We start from the raw sequence: 21322 nt of genomic DNA, 5'->3' as shown, positions 1-21322 counted from the left end.
GGCACCTGCGCAGCACCGAGTGGCTGCCTTCTCTGAACGCCCTTCCACCCTGGCAGGGCGGTGGAGGAGGTGGAGGCCCCCCGCCCTTCAACGTGAAGACAGGAGGATGATGAGACACAGGGCCCACTACACCTGTGGGGCCACAAGACCATTTTCTCATTCCCCTTTGGGCTCTGCTCCCCTGGCTGGAGCTGGGGGAAGCTCATTGTGGAAATTTTACATATTTAATTACTACACAAACTGATGGCAGGGGTGAGACAAGGGCAGCTCCCATGGCAACTCAAGTGGAATATTTCAGAAAGACTCACTAAAGGTGAATCACTTAAAAATGTGGCTGGCGGGCCGGACATGGTGGCTCACACCTGTAATCCCAGCACTTTGGGAGGCTGAGGTGGGCGGATCACGAGGTCAGGAGATCAAGACTATTCGGGCTAACATGGTGAAACCCCATCTCTACTAAAAATACAAAAAATTAGCCGGGCGTGGTGGTGGGTGCCTTTAGTCCCAGCTACTTGGGAGGTTGAGGCAGGAGAATTGCTTGAACCCGGTAGGCGAAGGATGCAGTGAGCCGGGATTACACCACTGCACTCCAGCCTGGGTGACAGAGCAAGACACTGACTCAAAAATGTGGCTGGCAAGCTAGATGACATTCAACACCTGAGAAAAATAGAGTCAACTCTAGGAGAACTCTGGGCACAGACGGCTTCACCAGTGTCCCCGTGTCATGGCACCATCTTGGACTGGAAATCAATCATGGAATCACGCATGTGGGTCACACAGGAGACACCAGGGCCAAACCCACACTCAGAAAAGACCCGAACCCAACAGAAAGACTGGAAGATCCGTGCACACTCAGCTTTTCCTTGTATTTTTAATGATTCTTCTAGACTTTGACTTTTTCAACTCACTGGCCAATCACTTCCGGAGCCTCACAAGCTGATCTAGCTCATCATTCTGGGCTCTACCGGGGCTGCGGGCGGTGAAGGTTTTAATCCAAGGTTTCGACAGTCACCACCTAAAAGCTAGCCAAGGACAGCGTCTCAAGGAAGGCGTCCTAGGCTTTGATTCTGACCTCGGAACTCTCTCCCATGAACAAGTGGGGGGACACCATGAGCCGCCCATGTTGGGGGAAGGCAGCCTGGGGAATGAAGGGTCTGGAGATGGTCATGAGTCAAACGAGAGGGTTCACGTTTCTCACCCCAGCTCCACGACCTTTGCTAAATGACTTATCTTTCCTGGGTCTCGTTTTCCACAACTGTAACGCAGAACTCTAGCGTACATCCAGTTTGTATGGGTTTCTCTTCTTTTAGTTTTTCTTCCAGCCTATAGACCATGTTGAGGGCAGAGGCCCTGTCTTTCATTTTGTTTTGTTTTCTTTGAAACATACCAGACACTGATTACCAAATACATAGTAGAAATGGCACACAACACCCGTGAAATTCTGTGACTAAGGCAGTGGTTCTCAAACACCAGCATTCACTGGAATTTCCTGGAGGGCTGATTATAATATAGGTTTCTGGGCCCAACAACCCTCAGTTTCTGATTCTGTAGGTCTGGGGTGGGCTTGAGAATGTGCACTTCTAACCTGCTCCCAGCTGATGTTGATGCTGCCTCTGAAAACCATTAGCAGGCCAGGCGGGGTGGCTCATGCCTGTAATCCCAGCACTTTGGGAGGCTGAGGCAGGTGGATCCCTTGAGGTCAGGAGTTAGAGACCAGCCTGACCAACAGGGTGGAACCCCATCTCTACTAAATACAAAAAATTAGCCGGGCATGGAGGCACACGCCTGTAATCCCAGCCACTTGGGAGGCTGAGGTTGCAGGGAGCCAAGATTGCACCATTGCACTCCAGCCTGGGCAACAAGAGTGAAACTTCATCCCCAAAATATAATAAATAGAATTATTAGCAGAATGTATCCTAGTTGATAATATACTTTCCCATCTGGCCTCTCAGTCACTTGTCACAACAACCCTGCGAGGTAGGCCACACAGGTATTATCATGCCATCATTTAGTAGATAAGAGAACTGAGACTGACCAGGTTTCAAAGACTCACCGGAGATCAGGGAGCGAAAAGCTGGGATCCTAACCCAAAGCCAGCAGCCTTGATATGCAGAGTAACGGCAAACACAAACGGAACAATCCCAGGACCAGACAGGCTGCAGTAAGACAGGACGTGGACAAGTGAGGGTGCGAGATTCCAGACCCGGCTCCAATCCCGCATTTCCTTTTCCCATGGCAGGTTATAAAATCGCAAGTCTTTCAAAGTAGAAGTGAACATTCCTGTCCTGAATCAGACTAACAATATTTGTGATGGAGTCTTGAAAGAGTTTATGCCCCCTAATATACCTTTAGGAGGCTGAAAATATCTAGGAAACATGAGTGTGTTGAAGACTTGGACCTTATTTGAATATGGACTCAAATCCTGGCTCTGCCACTAAATGCTGGGACCACAGTTAAGTCTTATCCTTCCTCCTCAACTCAGGGTGGGGAGGGAATGACTGGGCCTCCTCGTGAATAAGAGAGATAACGCCTGCACCATGGTCTCTGTGCTCACAAGTATGTATTGAGGGCCGGTTCACCTGCACATGGACCCTGAGCTCATAGGTATGTATCCAGGGCTGGTTCACCTGCACACGGTCCCTGTTCTTGTAGGTTTGTGTCAGAAGTTGGTTCACCTGCACGTGGACCCTGAGCTCATAGGTATATATCAAGGGCTGGTTCACCTGCACCGTGCTCCTTGTACTCATAGGTGTGTGTCACAGGCTGGTTCACCTGCACATGGTCCCTGAGCTTGTAGGTGTGCGTTGAGGGCTGGTTCACCTGAACATACATCAAGGGAGGCTGCTACAAACAGAGAGTCAAAACGCCTGTGGGCAGAGGGTCAAAAATACCTGTGTGCGGAGAGTCAAAATGCCTGCATGCAGAGGGTCAAAAATGCCCGTGCGCAGAGGGTCAAGAACGCCTTGGGTCTTGACCCTTGGGTCAGAAATGCTTGCGCACAAGAGTCAAACAACGGGTGTGCAGGTGAGATGCGCTTTCCCACTTCGTTCCCCTTCATTCACGCACACTTTGACTCTCTCCCGTATTCTTCTAAACATCTTCTGCCACGCTGACTGTTTGTAAAGTCATTAAGGCAGACGTTGGTAGGTGACTCAAGTCTTGGTGGATGGAGCTAAACTATGGTCCTTTCTTATGACTCCCAGGGGACAGCCACAAAGTGAGGACTTGGTGGAAGTGGAAGACCAGCTAAAGCAGATCTTTATACACTCACTACTCTGTTGCTGCGCTGTCAAAACGTTCTCCAAATGGTGGGTGTGATCTGCGGGAGCTCCACCACCCCAGCACACGGCAGCCCCAAGCCCGGGTCAGCCTGCAGGATGGAGGATGTGCTGCAGACATATAGCCCCCGGGGCTGCCCTGGGGTCAACGTCCCCGCCTCTGGCCTCCAGAAAGACAATTCTAGGGCATAGTATCATGGCTCCTCAAATGCGTCTCCAGCATGATGGAGCCCTAACAGTGGTTAACAGTGGCCACTAGCTCAGTAGCTGACCCCGATTTGCTTTTCCTCTTCCCTCTTCTCACTCTCTTCTGCTTGGATGGACTGCTGGGACCAGTCAGCTCCCCAAAAACATCAGCACCCAAGTCCTTGTCTCGGGCTCTGCTTTCAGGGGTTGCAAACCAGGACAGATGGTAAATGGAGTTAGACCACTGGGTTTTCTGTCCACGACATAGGCACTTGGTCGGTTCTGGTCAAAGCTAGTGGGCTGTTACGAATTGTTAGAAATTCCCAATTTAGAAAGCCAAGCAAATATTTTCTTCTGTTAATAAGATACACTTATACTCAGCAAAGAGGTTGATACCTCATCTGACATTTTTACATTTAAAAGGACAGGGCTTAGTGGCTCATGCCTGTAATTTCAACACCTTGGACAGCCCAAGCAGGGAGATTGCCTGAGCCCAGGAGTTTGAGACCAGACCGGGCAACACAGCAAGACTTAGTCTCTACAAAAAGTTAAAAAAAAAAAAAAAAAAAAATTAGCCAGCCATGGTGATGTGCGCCTGTAGTCCCAGCTACTCAGGAGGCTGGGATGGGAGGATCACTTGAGCCCAGAGGTCGAGGCTACAGTGAGCCATGATTGCACCACTGCACTCCAGCCTGGAGACAGAATGAGACCCTGCCCCGCACCAAAACAACAACAACAACAACAACAAAACCCATACACATACATATGCACTGTGGGTCATTTCCAGGCTGAGGATAACTGCCAGAGCAGGGATTCCTGACCCTTAACTAGGCCTGGATCCTGGTTCAGGCTCTGTGGCACCAGCCCACGTGTCGGCAGGGAAGCCCAGCCCCAACCTCAGAGGGCTCTGCTCAAACATACCTCCCTCAAAGCCGCAGAACCCTGCATGACTTTCCTATCGATGTTGTAGCAAATTACCACAAACTTCGTGGCTTAAAACACACACTGACTCTTCAACAGTTCTGGAGGCTGGAAATCTGAAACCAGGCTCACTGGGCTGACGTCAAGGCCAGTGCCTTCTGGAGGCTTCAAGGGGGCGAGCTGCTTCCGTGGCCCTGCCCTTTCCTGCATCCCATGGCTGCCTGGATTCCTGGCTCAAGGCCCCTCCTCCATCTTCAAAGCTCAGGACTCCTGTCTCTGTTCCCACCATTCCAGGGCCTCCTCCGGTGGTCAGATCTCCATCTCCCTCTTCAAAGACTCGTGATAACATTTAGGGTCCATCTGGGTAATCCAGGGTATCTCACCATCTCAAGAGCCTTCAATGAATCACACCTGCAAAGTCCCTTTTGCCAAATAAGGTAACACCTACAGGTTCTGAGCATTAGGATAGAAATATCTTTTTTGTAGAGGAGATTCACACACCATATCAAAAACACAAGCACACTATTGCTGCCCACTCCCTCCCCCGGTCTCGTCCACCGCTCTTGACATTCTTTTATCTATCATTTACTTCTCTCCTTTTTCTCCCACCAGAACAGCCCCCATGAACGCAAGGACTTTGTCCTGTTCACCGGGAACCACCTGGAACATAGCAGGTGTAGTCAGTGTTTGAATGGATGGATGATTTATAGAGTACCCATAATGCCAATGCGGGTGGACGCACGGGAACTCAGAGCTTCTCAAGCACAAATCTGTGGACAAGAACAAGAAGCACCTTGAACGGGCTGCGTGGAGTGCCCTGGGGAACTGGCATCTGGCTGTTTGGCAAGCTGGCCTGTGTGGCCTGTGGGCAGGAACCCACCTGTCCTGCTCACTTCTGTATCCCCAGCCCCTAGGCCTGCACTAGTGCTTAGCGGCAGCTACATCAATAGCACCTGCTGCCTGAACAGAAAAGGAAGCTTCCCCAGCACCTGTGACCGGCAGCTTGGTCTTGGGTCCACCAATCCACCGCCTCCCTGCCGATCTCAGCGGCATCTCTCCACCAAATGTACAGCCCCACTGCCATCACCATCAGTGTATTATCCTCGGCTCAAGAGCACAGGGTGCCCTGCTCCTTCCTGCCCCTTCCTCCCTTGGAGCCAGGCTTCTCTGCAGTTTGCCCTACCCCACGTGGACAGACTCCATGGCATCCACCGCCAACCCCCTTCACTCAAGCCAGGTCAGCGGCCCCACCCTCAGACTCTCCTACACACATCCCACCTCCTCCCATTTGCCCACTGCCTGTTACTAGGCAATGCCTCCTTGGTCCCCTCCCTGCCTGCACAAAAATTACCTCTCCCTCAAGGCCCACACTGAGGCTTCCCTGCAGCCTGTGTTCCCGGGTCTCGGGGATAGGCCCCCCTGCCACCCAGACTCTCAGCCCCATGGCAATTCTTCCCTGTGCACGAGTTTCTGACCATCTTTTTTGTTCTCCAGGGAAGATGATGGTTTCATTTCTCCTGTGCCCTCCAGCTGCTGGGCTTTGAATTCTACAGACTAAGAGTTCCATTCACGAGCTCCACACCGCTGGACAGGCTGGTAACCCTCCAGCCTCTCCCTTCCGCCTCCATAAAATGGGTACACGACCCCAGCCCAGCACCAGCAGGAGGAGGGTGCCAACACAGAAGTGGACAAAACCCTGCAAAGCCACAGGTGTGCCCACTGGTGCCAATAGCCCGCCTGGTGCCGGCGACACCCCTTTCAGCTGGGAGAGGCCCAGGCACCACCAGAGACCAGGACAGAGGGGCCTTCAAGGTGTAGCTGCGCCAGGAGAGGTCTCTAGACAAAACCCAGAGCACCCGGTTACATCTGAATTTCAGGTGTACAGTTAATAATGTTTTAGTGTACATTACCCCAGATATTCAAATGGACTTGGGTATTTGTATTTGCGCAACCTGGACCCCACTGCCTGTGTCAGTCAAAGGGGGTTTCCTAAAAAGCCCAGCCTCAGGAGGTGACATCAGAGGTGGCCGCCCAGGAAGCAGGCGGACACGGGAAGACGGCAGCCGAGCTTACAAAGAGATACACTCTGCAATATTTGCTTCCCACTAAAGAGCTGCTTTCTAAAATACATAAATAAAATAATCTTCTTGCTAATTATCAACAACGGATTGTTTCAATAATATTTTTCCATTCCGGTATGATTCTTCAACAACTCGGAAAACAAAGCAGTGACTCCCACAACAGAGATCACTGTGGAAACCGCTCACCTCCATCCCGAAAATCGTGACTTCACCTCGCATTCCACCAGAAACCGACTGCAGATCCTTACCAAAGAATCCTTGTGCAAACAAACACCAGCCAACTGTGACTGAATGGCAGGAAATGTAGCAGCTTTTTCTAATTTTAACTTTCTCCAGGAATGCATTCCTTCTAAACACACTGGGCAAATTCTCCCCAGACCCGTGCATTCCTCTGTAGTCAAACAATCACCTCCAGGGAGCCCAAGACAAACTGCAGATTTCAAGTGCGCGCTGGCCTGGCTGGGAGGGGTCCCTGGGCTCCAGGTCCCGTGCTGACTCACTGAACCATGCTCTCCAAAGTGACTAAGAGGTTGCAATGAGCTATCTGAACAGGAAAGCACTCCCAGACTAGAGGGTGAGCCACAGACGGGAACAGAGCCCAGCAGTCTCCACCTCAGGAAGGCAGCATCAAGCAACAGCGATAAACAGGGGCCGAGTCCGCAGGCATCAGTCCATGACCCAGAGACCAGGACACACAGGCCAGGATTGGGAATGCCGCAAAAGCATAATTCTGCAAATTATCCCCCCGGGACAGAAAAACTCAGAATTGTGCCTGATTTGATTTTAAAAGCCTATGAGGGCAAGGGACATACTGGGATGCAGTATCTGCAATGCTCATAACTAAGAGAGGCTTATTTTCCCGAAAATCCAAAGCACTCCTACAATGAGCCAGGCATGGTGGCACAAGCCTGTAATCCCAGCTACCCTGGAGGCGGAGGTTGCAGTGAGCACAGCTTGAGCACCGCTGTACTCCAGCCTGGGCGACACAGTGAGACCCTGTCTTAAAAAAACAAAAACAAAAAGCACTCCTACAATTCAATAAGAAAAGTGGGCAAAAACCACAAAAAGGATCTCCGCATGGGAGGAAATCAGAATGGTCCGTAAACATTAGCTTCTGGAAGAACATAAAAACACTCAGATACCATCTCACACCCATCAGCATCCCCCCAAGTGAAAAAAGGCGGACAATATTGAGGGAGGGCAGCATGTGGAGGAGCCTGGGCGAACCTGAAGGCTGCTGTGGGAAGCGGAGCTGGATTGGCAGCCAAGGCCCAGCAGCACTCCCTAGATAAACATTTGCACGCTGAGCTGGAAGTCATGTACAAAGACCTTCACAGCAAGTGTGGTTTCTGATAGCAAAGGCTGTAAACAACCTATTGTCCTTCAGGAGCAGAAAGAATAATTAAGCCAAGGCATTAACATACAGCAGTCCCCCCTCATCCCAAGTTTCCATGGTTTCAGTTACCCCTGGCCAACTGTGGTCCCAAAACAGGTGCTACAGTACAATAAGATATTCTGGCAGGGAGAAAACACATTCACACAACTTTTATTACAATACAGTGCTATAATTGTTCTATTTTATTATTCATTATTGTTCATCTCTCAGTGTGCCTAAGTTTGCAAACTAAACTTTGTCACAGGCACGTATACATAGGAAAAAATAAGTGTGCCTAAGTTTGCAAACTAAACTTTGTCATAGGCATGTATACATAGGAAAAAATATATCGTATATATAGGGTTTGGTACTATCTGAAGTTTCAGGCACACCTTCTGGGGGCCTTGTATCCCCCGCAGATAAGGGCGGACTACTTACAAGGGAAAGGAACATAGTAATGAAAGCAGATGAACTACAACTACAGATATCAACACAGACGAACCTCAAGAACATCACGCTGAGGCAAAAAAGGAACTCTTGCAAGACTATGTATTAGCTAGCTAATGCTGTGTAACAAATTGCCCCAAACAACAGACTTCTATTATTGCACAGTTTCTATAGGTCAGGAATCCAGATGCGGCTTAGCTGGGTGAAAAAGAGACCCTCTTCTTCAGGGCCTCTCACAGAGCTGCCATCAAGGTCTTGGTGCAGGCTGGGGTCTCATCTCAAGGTTAAACTGGGAAGGGGTCCTCCAGGGTCACCTGCTTGCTGTAGCATCCAGTTCCTCATGGCCATGGGACTGAAGCCTCAACTGCATGCTGGCTGCCAGGGGGTGGCCACCCTCAGTTCCTTGCCATGTGGTGTCTCTATATCGCAGCCTGCACCACCACAGCCAGCAGGGGAGACCATCTGTTGTCAAGGAGGAAGTTCTAAGCCCACATAACCTAATCACAGGAGGAAGGCGCAGCATCAACTTGGATGCATCCTACTGGTTAGAAGCAAGTTGCTAGCTTGGCTCACACCAAAGGGAGGGGACTCCACAGGATATGAACACCAGGAGGTGTGGATCACTGAAGGGCATCTCAGAGTCTGCCAGCCACAAAAGATATTGCATGATTCCATGTATATAAAAGTTAAAAACAAAAACAAATGATGTTGCTTAGAAACACAACCCCATGTGATAAAACCAAAAAACAGCAGAGAATGACAACCGCGAAATTCAGGACAGGGACTCCCTTAAATGCTTTGGGTTTACCCGATAAACACATTTTTGCAGGGAGGAAAGAGGATCGGCAGCAGGGAGCTGGGATTGGGAGGGGCAAAGGGAATTTCAAAGTTAAGTTCCATTTCTTGGCCTGAGTAGGGGCTATGCAAGCGTTCATTGCTTTTGTGATTGTGTAAACATTCCCAAATATTTTCAAATATTATCTGTATCTACTCAAAGTTCAGGGACCACATGGCTTGCTCCCTTGGCACCCCACGGAACAGTGAGGACAGGGGCTCTGCACCCTGTGAAACCTCAAGAAATGCAGCAGATGCTTCTCCGGCATCCCCGCCTCCTGTCCACCTTGCCCTGCAAAGAAATGCACCAGCTCTGACCCAGAAGCATGTCCAGCACCCAGAAACCCTGCTGTCTCTCCTCACCAAACCAAATGTAAAAGCCTCTAGCCTGACCTGGAGGTAGAGCCGTTCCTCCAGAGGTTCAGCCTGTTCCTCCGTGCCGCGGCATGACTCTCGGAGTTCACCAGCCTCTTGCCCTTCAGTTTCAAATGCAGGCCACGGATGCTGCAGAACTCGGTCTCTCTCCACGGGGCCAGGGCTGCCCTCCAGGACCTCGAAGCACCCTACCGTTGGGGCGTTTGTCTCTGTTTCAGTTATCCCTCGTAAGGCAACTGAAAACAACCATGGATTTGCAGGGAGTTGGGAGTTGCCCAGAACCACATCCTGTTTGGCCCTGGCACTGATTCAATCATGCCAATGTCACCCGGACAAAAGAACTTTCTACACAGGCTTAAGAAAGAGACGCAGCACCTGCAGCAGGAAAGGAGCCCAGCCGGAGAGTTCACCGCACCAGTCAGCGAGCAGAGTGCTGGACGGATGACCAGTGGGGCCTCGGGGCACTGTGGGGTGCAGGAAAAGAGTACCTGGTCCTGCAGTGACCGAGTGAGGGGGTCCCTGCATTTTTACCCACCCTTCTCACCTGGCAACACTGCTGCACAGGCTGGCAGGTACTTGTTGAATGAATTAATGAATGAATGAATGGATGAAAGAATGAATGAATGGATGGATGAATGAACGAATGAAGCTCTTCTCCAGGTGCAGTGAGGAAATGTCAAAATAGAAACAGACTGCCAGGTACGGTGGCTCACACCTGTAATCCCAGCACTTCGGGAGGCTGAGGCAGGCGGATCACCTGAGGTCGGGAGTTCAAGACCAGCCTGGCCAACACAGTGAAACCCCATCTCTACTAAAAAATACAAAAATTAGCCAGGCGTGGTGGCGCATGCCTGTAATCCCAGCTACTCGGGAGGCTGAGGCAGGAGAATCACTTAAACCCAGGAGGTGGAGGTTGCAGTGAGCAGAGATGGCGCCTCTGCACTCCAGCCTGGGTAACAAGAGCCAAACTCCATCTCAAATAAAAAATAAATAAATAAAATAGACCATCCAAGTTGGGCAGACTGGCCACTGGCAGCTGCAGGACACAGCCTCGGTGACCCCTGCTTAAGACTAGAAACTCAAGTGCAGGGCCTCAGGGTCTGTGTGTGTGCATGTGTGTGTGTGTGCCTGTGTGTGTGCATGCATGTGTGTGTGCCTGTGTGTGTGCATGTGTGTGTGTGTGCATGCATGTGTGTGTGCCTGTGTGTGCATGCGTGTGTGTGTGCCTGTGTGTGCGCATGCGTGTGTGTGTGTCTGTGTGTGTGCATATGCATGTGCGTGTCTTTTCCAGTGCAGGGCTCACTCTGTGCACTGACTGCATAAGCAAAACAAAAACATCTAAGGAGCAGGTGCCTTGGTGTGGCTGTGAATATTCACACTTGAACCAGCCCTCTTTGGGGGAGAGACACTCTCATCCTGTTTTCCATCCACTCACCCCCTAAGTCGGTAATGGGATTAGTGGGGGCTGGGGCCACAGCCACAGGTCCAACACCTGCCAATCACCCCAGAGCCGGGTGCTCTGGGCTCTGAGTTTCAGAGCCGTTTAATAATGCACCATTGTCCCTGCAGCTCTGCTCTGGTTCTCAAGTTCACTCGGCAAAAAGCTGATCTGTCTCTGTGTTTAGAAGCTCCTCACTGGCCAGGAGGGTGGCTCACCTCTACACGTCTGGGCTGGAGACAACAAAGGACATGCTGGTGGGAAAAGAGATGGGCCTCAGCCCAACTGGGAGGCCTGGACCCACCTGCCACGGCGCACCAAGCGAGGGTCTGTAGGAAAGCGAAGTTCCCGGCCAGAGAGTGGGGACCCTGGGCTTCTCCCTGGCAGGGGTGCCCAGTGTCGCCTGCCTGAAGCGGACACGGGTGCAGAGGGTCAGGCCTGGAACCCCAGCCTCCGACCAGTCTTCCCAACCACTCTTACCTGTTTTCTTAAATACGCTTTTTCTTTTAGGATAGATTTATATTCATAGAAAAGTCATGGAGATAATATAGAGAATTCCCACAGGCCCCCCACCCCCGGCTTCCCTGTGAATGTCTTACAGGAGGGCCACCTTTGTGGCACTAATGTCAAACAATAAAGCCCGTCCTTCATCCGGGTCTCCTATGTTTGTCCCTGAGGTCCTTTTATCTGTTCCAGGATCCCATCCAGATCACCACACGACGTTACGTGTCGTGTCTCTTTAAGCTCCTCTTGGCTAGGGCATCTCCCCAGACATTGTGTGTTTTGGGTGACCTTGACAGTAGAGGAGGCCTGGTTAGGTATTCTGTAAGATGCCCCTCGGCTGAGGTTTGCCTCATGTATTTCTCCCAGTTAGACTGGGTTGTGTGTTACTGAGGAAGACCACAGAGGCAAGTGCCCTTCTCGCCACACGATGCCATCAGCGTGACTTATCCATGCGATGGTGACGTTGGTCACCTGTCCAGCCCCTCTTAACCCCTTCCGCAGGCCCCTGCTTGCTTTCTGCTCAGAGATGCCCCTATGTCCACTACCAGAAGGGGGTAAACATCGGCTTCTGTATTTATCACGAAAAAAGAAGCCCGGGACCAAGAGACGGTAGCCCTGCTTAACTGCAGGCAGCCACCCATAAAATGCAACAGAGACCTTAACCTGGTACACACCTGCCCTGTCACCCCATAAGGATCTAAGTGAGATACTCAGAACTGTCAGTTGACTATAAGCTCAACACGAGTTTAAAATCTAAGTGACTGAATGAATAAATAAAGGTGACAGACTGGCCTGCATTTATAAAAAGGCAATTTCTAGGAGAAGGGCCCAGATACCACTTGTCCTGCCCAAGCCCTTCAAAGCTGGCCAGGTGGGCTGCTGCTGGGGTAACCTGGACCACCCTGCAGGAGCTACTCTTCAGGGGTGGATGGGGAATCTGCAGGAGTCCCCCACAGGGGTCACTAGATGAAAGCCAGGGCCCCTGTCCCTAGAAGATACAACCACACGCATCATCCCTGGCACCAAACTCGACACAGACTCCTGTGTTCTGGGGTCCTTGTTCAATTTGGAGAGCTCAGTTTCTATAGGGGACCTGGAGCTCAGTTTCTATGGAGGACCTGGAGCTCAGTTTCTATGGAGCTGAGGAGACAAGAAGCTGAGGCTGGAGAAAAGAAATAGTCTCTTTTAAGCAGAGAAGCGGGGAAGCCACTAGAGGTTAGGGGGAAACTAAGGTTGAATGATCCTGGTCAAACTACTTTTATTTTTTTTGAGAGAGGGTCTTGCTCTGTTGCCCAGGCTGGAGCACAATGGCATAACTGCAGCTCACTGCAGCCTCAATCTCCTGGGCTCAGGTGATCCTCCCACCTCAGCCTCCTGGGTAGCTGAGACTATAGGCACGCACCACCATGCCCAGCTAATTTTCGTATTTTTTGTAGAGATGGGGTTTCACCATGTTGCTCAGGCTGGATTTGAACCCCTGGACTCAAGCAATCCCCCTGTTTCAGTCTCCTAAAGTGTTGGGATTACAGACAGGAGCCACAGCACCCAGCCTCAAACAACTTTCATTCAATTTTTGACCCTCAAAGCTTGAGCAAACTGCTTGATGCCTCAGTTTCCCCATATATGAAATGAAGCCACTCACAGTGCTTGCCTCACAGGTAGGATTCTAGAATTAGGCCCGATCCTGAGGTTAAAGCCACATCAGACGATGGGACTCAGATGCTGGAGGTAAGAGACACTGCGCTTAGGTGCAGACAGATTTCTGGGCTCAAGTCTGGCCGCTGTGACCTCAGCAAGTGCCTGCACCTCCCCAGGCCTGGCTTCTCCACCAGTGAAAGGGAGAACAGCAGCAGCTCCAGCCAGAGCACCCTGCACCCTGAGTGACGCGTCTGCCGTCCTGCGACTGCTGCTGTCCCTGATGTTACTGCCATTTCCTGGAGGCAAGAAACCAATTCCCTGTGGGATAACAATGCAACCAACCAAAAAATGCCTGTCTCCCCAGGAGCTCTCCAACAACTGTCTCCACCAGAAATACTCAATCCCAGTACCAAACGAACCCAGAGAAATACATCGCAAGCCAACTTTCCCCTGTCCAGTTCCTGAAACTCTTTGAGAATTGCAAGGCAGCTGCCTGCCGCCCGAGCTTGGCCTGCTCTGAGGGATGGGACTGAGATGTGTGCTGGGCATGCTTCCCACATGCCTCTAATCAGACTAAGTTTTATTATGATCCCCATAACAAATCGCCACATGTCACGGGCAGGCAGGGCATGCCGGGGTGAAACGCGACCTGCAGCACCCTCAGTGTGGGCACACTGACGGGCTCAGATTCCTTCCCCTCCCCTCATCCTTGGCCAAAAAGCACCCCAGCACCAGCCAAGGAACAAAGAGGAGGCAGAGAGGAGCCAGAGAAGCTGGCAAGGAACCCCTCGATTTTTCGGAGCTAAGAGAGCTTGTGAACGCCCTGGGTCACGGACTGCATGGAGCCTTTGTTACTGTAAAATGCAACCAGGGAACAAAGACCCTGAGCACCAGAAGGCCTGTGCCAGCCCAACACTAAGGCAAGACCTGAAGGGCTAAACACAGAGGCTTTTTCTGGGCTTCCAAGTGGACTCAGCACATCCTGTGGTGGGATGCAGGATACTCCTGCTAGCTCCACGGCTGCGTGTCCATAGAGCTGCGTGTTCTGCCCATTTCACCAACGCAGCACTTTATGGAGCAGTGAAATGGGCTGGAGCTCATGACCTTCATAAATCTCTCTCTTTTTTTTTTTGAGACAGAGTTTTACTCTTTGCCCAGGCTGGAGTGCAATAGCGCGATCTTGGCTCACTGCAACCCCAGCCTCCCGGGTTCAAGTGATTCTCCTGCTTCAGCCACCTGAGTAGTTGGGATTACAGGCGTGCACCACCACGCTCGGCTAATTCTGTATTTTTAGTAGAGATGGGGCTTTACCATGTTGGCCAGGCTGCTCTCGAACTCCTGATCTCAAGTGATCCACCCACCATGGCCTCCCAAAGTGCTGGGATTACAGGCGTGAGCCACCATGCCAGGCCCTTCACAAATTGCTAAATGAGTTTTCCCACGACCAGTGAGGAGCTGCTGAGTTCTAAAAGCCTCCCCTGTTGACTTACTAGACCCGGAGCACTTGGAGACTGGCTTGTGTCAGCAGTGCAGCCTCATAGTCTCCCAAAAATCCAGGCTTGACCAGGTGCAGTGGCTCACACCTATAGTCCTGGCACTTTTGGAAGCTGAGGTAGGAGGATCCCTTGACCCTAGGAGTTTGAGACTAGCCTGGACAACATAGGGAAACCTTCTACAAAAACAGTTTTAAAACTTAGCTGGGTGTGGTGGCACACGGCTGTGGGCCCAGCTACTCAGGAGGCTGAGGCAGGAGGATCCCTTGAGCCCAGAAGTCACTCATCCTTGTGCCCTCCACTCCAGCCTGGGCAACAGAGCAAGACCAAGTCTCAAAACAAAACAAAACAAAAAATCCGGGCTTTAGATAGAAGGGTTTCTGGGAGCCCACAGCTGAATTAAGTGAGGAAGGGCAGGTACCGTCAGTTCAGGGGGGTACGTATTGCATATGACCGCCTCAGAAAGTCAAACTGCTTTGGGACTGACGGGTGCCTCCCGCATAAGAGGTGGTCAACAAATCCTCGATGACTTGACTTCAGGACAAAGCACTGGAATGACTTTTGCAAAGTGAAGCTGTATCTACTGCTTAGAAATGCTGCAAAGATGCCAATCTTAGCAAGGAAGATTGGCAAGGGAAATGTTAAAACTGGGAGGGCACAGGGGTAGGTGAACCACTGTGTTCCATCAGCGAGGGGTCACGAAACAACACTGAAAATAACTTCCCCGGAAGATGGCCTTCCACCTCCCGCCGGGGGTGGCTCACAGGTGGATGGTGTGTGGGCGACGTCAGCACCGCCAGTGAAACCTCCCAGTGAAAGAAGCAGGGTGCAGATATGAACACAAATGACCCCATCTAAAAAGAATGTCTGTGTGACTGAGCTCACAGTAATGGAGTTAAGAGAAGTCAGATGATTTTTAATTTCTTTCCGACGCTCTATTTTCTACATCTTCTACGATACACATGTAACTCACCAACAGACAAAAGGACAATTGCTGGCCATACTTTAGAGTCACCAGGAGGCTGGAGTCTCAGCCCTCGGGTCTGCAGTGATGTCTGTGTTCCGCATGTGTTTTTCAACACAACATACTTCAACTACATGCACTCTCAACGATCTGCAAGGATACAGGTGGCTTTGGAAGAGTAAACCCAGGAAAAAGGTTCGTTCCCACTTTCCACGGAAGGAACTTCTCTCTGCAGTCTGTTCAGAAATAAGCTCCCCAAGCAAATGTGCAATGAAAGAAACATACACTATCTAAAACAACTCACTTGAGCTTTACTTTTTCTTTTTTTTTTTTTTTCTTTTTTTTTTTGAGACGGAGTCTCGCTCTGTGGCCCAGGCTGGAGTGCAGTGGCCGGATCTCAGCTCACTGCAAGCTCCGCCTCCCGGGTTCACGCCATTCTCCTGCCTCAGCCTCCCAAGTAGCAGGGACTACAGGTGCCCGCCACCTCGCCCGGCTAGTTTTTTTTTGCATTTTTTAGTAGAGACGGGGTGTCACCGTGTTAGCCAGGATGGTCTCGATCTCCTGACCTCGTGATCCGCCCGTCTCGGCCTCCCAAAGTGCTGAGCTTTACTTTTTCTTTTCTTTTGTTTTTTCTTTTTTTTGAAACAAGCTCTTGCTCTGTACCCAGGCTGGAGGCTGCAGTGCAGTGGCATGATCGCAGTTCACTGCAGCCTTGACCTCCTGGGCTCAACCATCCTCTCCTGGGCTCAGTCATCCTTCCAGCTTAGTCTCCCCAGTAGCTGGGACTACAGGCGCATGCCACCTGCCCAGCTCAGTTTTTGTATTTTTTTGTAGAGACGGGGTTTCACTATGTTGCCCAGGTTGGTCTCAGACTGATGGGCTCAAGCGATCCTTCTGCCTCAGCTTCCCTCCTCCCTCCTCCATCTCTACCAAAAAAAAAAAAAAACTGAAGGGATTACAGGCATGAGCCACCATGCTTCCCAGCACTTTGGGAGGCTGAGGCAGGTGGATCACCTGAGGTCAAGAGTCCAAGACCAGCCTGGCCAACATAGTAAAACCCTGTCTCTACCAAAAAAATACAAAAATTAGCCAAGCATGCTGGCGCATGCCTATAATCCCAGCTATTCAGGAGGCTGTGGCATGACAATCACTTGAACCCAGGAGGCAGAGGTTGCAGTGAGCCGAGATGGCACCACTGCACTCCAGCCTGGGCGACACTGTCTCAAAAAAAAAAAAAAAAAAGGGCTGGGCACAGTGGTTCACACCTGTAATCCCAGCACTTAGGGAGGCTGAGATGGGTGGATCATGAGGTCAAGAGATTGAGGCCATCCTGGCCAACATGGTGAAACCCCGTCTCTACTAAAAATACAAAAATTAGCTGGGTGTGGTGGCGCACGCCCATAGTCTCAGCTACTCTGGAGGCTGAGGCAGAAGAATCGCTTGAACCCGGGAGGTGGAGGTTGCAGTGAGCCGAGATCACGCCACTGCACTCCAGCCTAGCAACAGAGCAAGACTCTGTCTCAAAAAAAAAAAAAAAAAGAAAAGAAAAGAAAGAAAGAAAAAAGGGAAACGAAAAAGGAAAACTTTACAGAAACTTTAAGTTAATAAATGCAGTTTAAAGAAGGGAAGCTGGCCAACATCATGAGTCGTCAGAGAGATGCAAATCTAAACCACCGTGAGAGACCGCCACACACCTGTTGAGACGGCTACTGTCAAAAAAAACAGAAAACAACAAATGCTGGTGAGGATGTGAAGGAACCGGAACCCTTGTAACACTGTCGATGGAAACGCCAAATGGAGTGAATGCTATGGAGAATAATATGGAAGTTCCGCAAAAAATTAAAAATAGAATTACCATATAATCCAGCAATTCCACCTCTGGGAATATACCCAAAAGAGCTGGGAGCATGGTCTCGAAGAGATATCTGCACACCCAGGTTCACAGCAGCATTATTCACTATAGCCAGGAGGTGCAACTCAAATGTCCATGGACAGATGAATGGATAAACAAAATATAACACATACATATAATGGAATATTATGCAGCCTTCAACTGTAACATCACAGGCCACAGCATGGATGAACCTTGAAGACACTACACTAAGTGAAATACACCAATCACAAAAAGACAAATACTGTATGATTCCACCTATACGAAGTACCTGCAGTAGTCAAATCCATAGCAACAGAAAGTGGAATGGTGGGTGCCAGGAGCTGGGGGAGGAGGAAACGGGTACAGAATTTTCATTCTGCAAGATGAAAAAGTGGTGAAGATTCTGCTACACAACTCTAAGGCAACTGAACTGTATGCTTCCAGATGGTTAAGATGATAACATTTATATTATGTCTTTTACCACAATTTTAGAATATTTTTTTAAAGGCAGTGAGGGAAGGCCATATTGAGTAGCCTATTTTGTTGTCTTCATGTAGTCTCTGAAGAAATTTGTGTCTGGTAACTCACGCTACAGCCATCACCACATCTACCTTCTTTCCATTTAGACCTGATAACCCACAAAACAATTCTAAAGCAGTTAAAAAAAAAGTCAACCCTCTCTCCAATTGTTTTTACTAGGCAAAAAGTGATCCCGATCCCCAGCGCTAATAAACAAAAAAGCAAATGACACATAAATCCCATCTGGGAATACAGACATGGAAACCTACGCAACAGAAGTCAGCTGAAGAGTGCACCCCAATTAGCTGGAATTAGCGGTGGAATGCAAGACCGGCACCCTGGGGGAAGGCGTTCCAGGAAAGGAGGGTGACTCACTGTTCACTTTCTATGTGTCTGTAATATTTGGAATGACTACAAAGGCTTTTATTATTCCTACAATAAAAACAGTTATGCACACCCAAAGTTTTGAAAAACCATGATCTCAGAAATGATACCACTCAAGACACGTATTCCAAAGGAGGTAACTGTCTAAACTGCTCATTTTCAATGCCAGTTGGGCCTATCCAATCACCTAGGATGCTTTTACAATTAAAAAGGCAGAGGTCCCAGCTGCAGGCCAATGGAATCTCTAGGGGAAGGACCTGAGCAATATCTTTAACCCTCACAGTTGATTCTGATGCACAGGAGGAGGAGAAGTCCCACCAAGGTTTACAGATGGGTTAAGGCTTCTCCACATTTAAGATTCCATCCGGTCAGTCCTTCAGCATCAGCGTTCCCAAGTGTTTTGAGTTCTGACCAACACAGCTAGAAGTAAAGCAGAAGCGCTCTGGAAACAAAGAGGGGTGTGTGTGAGTGTGAGAGAGTACGTGTGTGTGTGCGAGTGTGTGTGAGAGTGTGTGTGTGTGAGTGTGTGTGTGTGAGATAGTGTGTGAGAGACAGCGAGTGTGTGTGTGAGAGACAGTGAGAGTGTGTGTATGTGAGAGTGTGTGTGTGTATGTGTGAGTGTGTGTGAGACAGCGAGTGTGTGTATGTGTGTGTGAGTGTGTGTGTTTATATGTGTGTGTGACAGCGAGAGTGTGTGTATGTGTGTGTGTATGTGTGAGTGTGTATGTGTGAGAGTGTGTGTATGTGAGTGTGTGTGTATGTGTGTGTTTATGTGTGTGTGTGAGACAGCGAGAGTGTGTGTATGTGAGAGTGTGTGTGTATGAGTGTGTGTGTGTATGTGTGAGAGTGTGTGTATGTGACAATGTGTGTGTATGTGTGAGTGTGTGTGTTTATTGTGTGTGTGAGACAGCGAGAGTGTGCGTATGTGAGTGTGTGTGCATGTGTGAGTGTGTGTGAGTGTGTATGTGTGAGAGTGTGTGTGAGTGTGTGTTTATGTGTGTGTATGTGTGAGAGTGTGTGTGTGCACACACACACGTGTTTCAGCCTGAAAGCTGAGAAGGAAGGTCCCACCAGGCGAGGCAGTAAGGGAAAGGCTGGGGTGCACACATGCTTCCCTGAAGGGACCCACAGGCATCTTAGGGGCCCGCTGGAGGAGGCAGGGCAGGCACAGGCTCTGGATAAAACCCTGCAAGTCCAGCTTGGCAGGCTCCGTGTACTGTGTGGAAAAGTGGAGGTTTATTCTGTAAAACCACGAAGCCCTTGGAAGTCTGCAGGCCAGGAAGAGGCACGATCAGATCTGTGTTTTCAGTCCTTGGAACAGCAGTAAGGCCACAACTGGCGCTGAAGGCAGCCTGTGCTTGTCTGCTGAGCGAATCAATGAACGAATGGGCAGAAGGCACAAGGGTAGCCTCCCAGACAGAGTCCAGGGTCACAGAGCCACCTACTCAGAGCCAGCACACACTGGGACGCCCCAGGACTGCACGTGATGGCATGCAACTTCCAAACTTCAGGGGAGGGGACTCTGAGCATGAGGAAGGGGCATAGACCCAGACTCTACCGTTCCCCAAAGCCACCCACAGATCAGAGCACCAAAAGTACAAAACCAAAACCACCCACAAAATTCTGCAAAAAGCCAATAAATGAGATATCCTACGCTGCCAATCTGCCTAACAAGACTGGCAGCTTCAACAACACAAAATTAGAACCTCTCAAATGAAAGTTCCCCTGTGGCTAAGGGGAAGAGGCACCCTGGGGGAAGTTGCCCTGGGCTGGGATGAGCTTGAATGCTCTCCTTTCTAAAGCTAACAGCAAAGTCGCCTGGAACCAGGGTGGCTGGTCTCACTTCCAAATCATAAAGGAAAGAAGAGTTCTAGAAGATAGTCTCTTCATATAAGAAGGCATTGATGAAACCAGTGGAGTCAGATCAAACACCAAATATGAAAACCAGCAGAAGGAATCACTTGCACACTGTTTGCATAAAATAAAACCACAACAAATGACCTAGAAAGGGAGGCAATAAAAGGGTATCAGGAAAAGTATGAAATACACACACACAGGATTTCTCTACTGGTAAAACTGCAAAGCAACGGAAACATCCAATTATGCCGAAAGAATGACTAAAACATATGGTAAAAGCTGTGAGTGAGGATCAGGGAAAGGGCAAAGCAGCAGCCACACAGGGAAACCCAAGCCCGTCTCTTGAGATCTGACAGTCCAACAGACAAGACACGTGGCATGCGACGTGAAATACGATACAATCAAGCTTGATTTAACCGATCTATCTGAAATCCCATGTCCCAGAGAAAATACAATTGATTTGCAAGTATCCAAGGAGTAACCACAAACACTGAAGGCATTCTCAGCCAAAGAAAATTTCAATGAATTCCCCAAAGTAAAAACCTGTACTAGGCACCACTTAGCCCCAGTGCAATAATTCTAGAAGGTAACTAGAAAATAAGAGTAAACTACTTGAAAAAAAAAAGAAAGAAAAAAAAAACCTCTCTTGAGTTAAAGACTCCTTAGAAGGTACAAGGAGAATACCCCAGGGTCCATCTGGCTCTACAAACCCACTGGGCACCAGGTGGCCGTGTTTCTGCAGCCCCTCATGGAAACACAAGCCCCTAATCCCCACCTCATGAGTCTACTGAGGTTGCTACTAACAAATATTCCCTGAGTAGAGTTCAGATTTCTAAAGGGGAAAACCTAGAACACTCCATCTATTATCATTGCTACCACCGAGCTGACGAGATCCCTGACCACCCGGCTACAGCCCAGCTGCTCCCTTCGTTCCATCAGCTACAGACGGCTTGGTGGAACCAGGCGGACCTGGGTGTGGTCGCCCTCAACTGAGCAAGCGAAGGAGTGGGCTTCTCCACAGGCGACAGGAAACCCAGCAGGTGCCTTCACCATCTGGGTGGGAGCTTCCTGTCCTGCACTAATTCTTAGATGAACACAAAATGGCCAATCAGAGAAACCCCACAATGTACAGATACCTGAGGGCAAGCTTCTCAG

The 21322-nt window shown here is 49.9% G+C and overlaps 1 protein-coding gene across 2 annotated transcripts in view; it reads right to left on the bottom strand.

The window, feature by feature from the left end:
• Positions 1 to 21322, bottom strand: part of SH3BP4 (SH3 domain binding protein 4) — a 102720-nt gene that overhangs the window by 65497 nt on the left and 15901 nt on the right. Inside the window, exon 1 of one of the 2 annotated variants that reach the window (XM_025404977.1) lies at positions 9516 to 9713. The exons of the other annotated variant lie outside the window; for it this stretch is intronic. The gene's annotated coding sequence lies outside the window, so the exon portion shown is untranslated. Of the gene's footprint in view, positions 1 to 9515; positions 9714 to 21322 lie in introns of those variants that run through there. 2 annotated transcript variants of the gene reach the window in all.

Source organism: Theropithecus gelada, chromosome 12 (assembly GCF_003255815.1).
Source record: "Theropithecus gelada isolate Dixy chromosome 12, Tgel_1.0, whole genome shotgun sequence".
NCBI lineage: Eukaryota > Metazoa > Chordata > Mammalia > Primates > Cercopithecidae > Theropithecus > Theropithecus gelada.
This window is presented reverse-complemented; position numbering and strand designations above follow the sequence as displayed.